Genomic DNA, 5514 nt, shown 5'->3' on the forward strand with positions numbered 1-5514 from the left:
CAGTAAAGATACAAATATAAAATTGAAACAGTTCCCTGCTTTGTCTTTTTCAGTGATTTTGTTGATGTAGGGGGTTACTTTTTATTCTGAACTTGAACATCAAAAAAAAAAGAGTGTTTCCATACACACAGCAGAACACAAAAGGAAGATTCTATATGAAACCATGCATTACTTTAAAAAAAAGTAAGTAGTAAATTCTACGTTACTTTTAACAGTATCCTACTTGTTAGTGCTTCCTTCTGAATTTCCTTCTGTTCACTTCTGTGTATTTTTTAAATGTTACAATGCCCTTCTTATATTTGGTATTACTATTACTAACCCTCCTTCCTTTTTAATCCTGCCCCCAATTACTCAAGAGTAAGAAAAATAAATTCTATTCAAAGGTGTATTGACTAAGGCTTATTGACTAATAACCATACTCAAACAAAATGAGACAACACAGTAGCTATGCTATTAAAAAAAATATGTCTCTGCACCTTATGCCTATCAGTTCTCTGTCAATAGGTTGGTAACAGGCTTCATCATAAGTTCTCTAGATACATGGCTGATCATTGTATTGATCAGTATTTTTACATCTTTCAAAGATGTTTTTCTTCATAATGCTATCTTCACTCTACATCAGTGCATACTACACAGGATTCTCTGAAGTCATCTCTTTCATGATTTCTAATTTTGTGATATTATTACCTTATATTCAAATTTATTTATTCAGCCATAAATTCAATACAATTTATTCAGTCATTCTTCAACTGTCTATGAAGCAATCTCAGGTATCCCTTTAGATTCTAGGTAATTTCATTTATTTCTCCCTCATTTTATTGTCCTCTTCAGTATCAGTTTGTTTTGTTTGTAATTATTCTTTCCCTATTATTCTTCCCCCTCTTAACCTTCTCTCACCCCCACAATCTCATCTTCTATCTCTGTTGAGTTTGATAGAATGTGACATCAAACTGTGTTGTTCAAACTTCCTTTGTTCATTCAGATAAGAGTAAGATTCATATGATGTCATCTTCCTACAACCCTCCCTCCATGTTTGCATATTCAACTTCTGTGTGCACCGCAATTATGAGAAAGAAGAAGATACACTCTTCTTTATACACTAGTGTATTCCTTTCACTCTTCCCAACCTCAGAAGAGAGGTTTAAATCCACCCCCCCCCCAGGATATTGGTTTTACTTATTTAGTTCCCTCAATATACTTTAAAGACATTAAGCTTCTGAAGGGACACATTTCTCCTCCCCTTGATAGAACATTAACATTACAGCACTATACAGTTCCTCCCAATTATCCAAATAAATTTTCCTTTCCAGGTTTCTCTAAACTTTTTTTTTTATTTCAAAGTTTCTATTCAGCTCTGGTCTCTTCATCATGTCACAAATGCTCAAAAATTCTCATTCCATTAAAGGCTAATTTCTTTCCACGTAGGATTATACTCAGTATTACAGGGAGAGTTATTCTTAATTAACAGCCTATATCCTTTGCCTTTTAGAATATCATCTTCCAGGATCTCTTCCAGTTTTTAGTAGAATTTACCAGGTTTTGTGTGATCTTGAATATAGCTTCTTGGTTCTTGAACACTTTTATGGATTTTTGCTCTAATTCTTCCTTGAGAATTTATCTCTTCCTTTAATTTTTAATAAGCTTCTGACTAGCTCTCTTTCTATCCTTTCACTCTTATTTCTAGGTGCTTCATCATTGTGATATTAATGAAAAAGTGAACGAATGAACAGATACAAATGGATGGATGGGCAGATGGATGGATGAAGTACTTATGATATGCCAAACACTGTGCCAAGCACAAGGTATGAAAATTGAAGTGAGATTGTACCTGTCCTCAAAACACTTGCATTCTAATAAAAGGTGATAGCATTAGAGGAGTAGTGACCAGGGAAGGGAGTTTTGGTCTAGGATTAACAAGGTTTGCAATTTGATCCAAAGAGCAATTGACAATCTCTTTCTAGAATCAATAGTAATATTAATCAAATTACTATTCCCAAAGCAAGAGGCGGAAAGTCAGGCTAATTCAATATATTTGTTAAATGTCTATTTTACAAAAGGAACTCTTCTAGGCACTGTGAGGGATATGAAAATGAGTAATTTTCATTACTGATAATAAAAAGTTTGCAATATCATAGAACAACAATACATGTACATAACTAACAAGAATATGTGACAGAATATGTATGCCATTAGAGAAGAAACAAGCTCCTCTTTTTAGAGTCTAGAAAAATGCAGCATAGTACAATGGAAAGAATAGTATGCTGTTGTGGACTGAAAGTGAGAATACCTGGGATCTAGTTTCAACTTTTTATGACTTTTGCCAAGTTACTTGATTTCTTGGGACCTTAGTTATTTCTTCTATAAAATGAGGGAGCTGGATTAGATGATCTTTAAGGTTATTTCTATCTCTAACATTGAATGAGTATGTGAGAAGTTACATGATCAGTAAATAAGAAAAACCTTCATTTAGAAGGTAGTATTTTAGATGTACATTGAAAGATAGCTAAGATTAAAGTTAATAAAAATTGTTAGGAGAGGGAATAGCACGAGCAAAAGCACACATGTAGAAATACACTATATGTGTTTACTGAATCATAATCAATTTCCCCTAAAACATAGGCTATTTTAAGGTATTAGTGAAAGATAAAGCTATAAATAGAGGTTGGATCACACTAAAGAAGGTCTTGAATGTAACATTGAGGAGTCTGAACTTTACCCTATAAGTAATAGTGAACCACTGGTGATTCTCAAACAAAAGATTTCAGTCAGAAAAGAATAAAACTCAAATGACTCTTAAATCCAAAAGAAAAGTGACTTTAAATTTTCTGTTCAAGTATAGAATACTCATTCTAGATTAGTGATCACAATAACTAAAGTTTAAGGAAGAAGTGTTTCATGTGTCTAATTTCTTTAAATATTGCTCTAAGTTTCTTTTTCCTTAAAAAGTTTGGTAATGTATTTGTGGTTTGAGGTGGTTAGACTAGATAATCAAAAAAAGTTTCTTACAACTCCCAAATTCTATGATTAATTCATAACAATTAGTAAATTGTCAAAGTTTATACATTTTAATAGTGATTTTTAAGGAAAATATATTATTAGGTGATTCATATGTAATACTGATTCTTAGGTATGTATTCTGGGATACACCAGAAAGATATAACCAGAAAGAACTGCTGTTCACTTCTTGGCAGCTACTATGGCATAGTTCCTGGCAGGAAATAATCAGCCTCTCCTATAAAAACGTTGTTTTACAAACACAAACCTGTAAATGATGAACAAAGATACAGAAAACAAATGTTATGTTAGTTCAGAAGAAGAGAAATCAATATCAGGGAAAATGTCCTAGAGGAGAAAGGGTTTAACAAGGACTTTATAGGATATTCCATATTTGGATAGGCAGAAAGGAAACAAGATGGCATTCCAGGTAGGAGGAATAAAACAAGAAAAGACCCAGCAGAGATATGGCACAGAAGCAATAAGAATGGCAAATTTGGGGGGGTGGGCAGTGATCAGACATCTCTTGCTATAATGGAAAAGAGTGAGAGCAGGTTGTACAGGGTCTCAAATGCCAAGCTGAGAAAGTAGGAACATATGTCACAGACAATGGAGAACTTTTAAAGGTTTTGAAGGAGAGAAATGAAATAATGAAAGCAGGGATTTAGAGTGACTAGCGAAGTGAGCAATTGATACAATAGATGGTGAAGCGCAAAATAGAACTGGCCTTAGAGTCAGAAGTTCTTGATTCAACTTCTAATAACCATTTCTTTCTCTTAGAAACTCTTGTTTCCTTCACAACTGTGCTAAGGCATTATTTTCTACACGGAGTTTTCTTGATCAATCCCCTCTACCTCCATCTCCTAGTACCCTCTCTTAAACATTTTTGTTCTGCATCTTTTTTTATATTTTGTATATTCTTAATTATGTATATTTTGTCTCCCTGATGGAATAAAAACTCCTTGAGGTCAAGGACTCCCCATTTTTGTCCTCATATCCCTAATGTATGACACAGTGGCCATTTAAAACTACACATTAATTGATTTCTAATTGGGTGACCACAGGCAAGTCACTTAAATAGTGTGAGCCTCAGTTTCTTCCTATGTAAAAATAGGGATAAAAATGCTGACACAACCTATCTCTTAAGAGCGTTATATTGGGAAAGTACTTTTTAAACCCTAAAGCAATATATAAATGTGAATTAATATGGGTCAGAGGAGAGAGAGGAAGAAAGAAGGAAACCAATGAGAGGTTGTTAAACTTTCATGGCAAAGAATATTTAAGTGAGGATTAATGAAGGAAGAAGCAGACATGATATTGTGGTCAAAGTATACCCCAAACCACTGGGCCAGAAGGAGGAAGTGAATTATGAGTTCAGGAAGCATCATAAACCTGGTGAGGAGGTATGAAATAGATGGGATTGGGGAGCCTATGTTATCAGAATATGTCATGAAGATCTCTCTACCAAAAGTAGATTTTTTTTATAATAATGATTTAATTCTTCAAAAGGTGCAGAAAAGCTTCAAAGGAAAATGCCATTCTGGCTAGTAAGGAAGAAGTGACTACTCCATCTCAAAATTTTTGCTAAATAAAGGAGACAAATCTGGGCATAGTCTTGTGGACAGCAAAATCCACAAAGTCCAGGGAAAGATATCTATCCTTTGGGTGGAAACCCCAAATTTAAAATTCAATAGGAAAAGTCATATCAAGAGGAATAGTATGCTCTCAAAAAAATGATTTCTAGTAATACAAGCACAAGTATATATAAGGAAGAAAAGTGGGAATTATCTAAAGAGATCAATGTAGATAAACAGAGAACTCTGAAACCAACTTGTATTTTTATGTCTCAGAAGAAAGCAACGGTAGTAACTGAAGATGAATATAAAATATTGGTACAATCTTATAAGAATTTTGTCAGGATGCTAAAACAGAATGAGCTGAGGCTGTCAATGAATGCTAAGGACAAAATAGAGGGCTCTTTTAACAATGTTAGACAGGAAAAAGAAGGATTAAAGAAAGCACTGGGTTTATGTTTGGGCTATGTTGCAGGCTAGGCCTGCCTCAAGCTGTTCCGGTAGTTCAGATTTCAGATTAGAAATAACTAAGACATTAGTATACCACCTAATGTTAACAAAAAAAATTGCTTAGCCATAGCAAGAAAAGCATATTGAGCAAGGATATAGCCTTGACTCAGATGGGTGTAGCCTCCTGCCTCTGTGCAGGTAATGATGGTCAGAATCCTGAGGAGCTGCTGGTTTCCCATGCACTAGCTGTTTGTATTTAGGCCACCAAGAAGCTATGTCAATGACCCAAGCCTTGGTCAGCTGAGAAAAGATAGCTAAAATGTCTCAAAGATAACTACAATACCTTTTAAGGAAAAAACTATCCTGGCCTGAATAGCAGACATCCCTCCTACCACAGGGCAAATGCAAAGATGATGGAATATAAGCTTCTTGAAGGCAGGAACATTTTGCCTGTGAGTGTGTGTGTGTGTGTGTGTGTGTGTGTGTGTGTGTGTGT

This window comes from Vombatus ursinus, unplaced genomic scaffold (genome assembly GCF_900497805.2).
Source record: "Vombatus ursinus unplaced genomic scaffold, bare-nosed wombat genome assembly UNPS02009132.1, whole genome shotgun sequence".
NCBI classification, from domain to species: Eukaryota; Metazoa; Chordata; class Mammalia; order Diprotodontia; family Vombatidae; genus Vombatus; species Vombatus ursinus.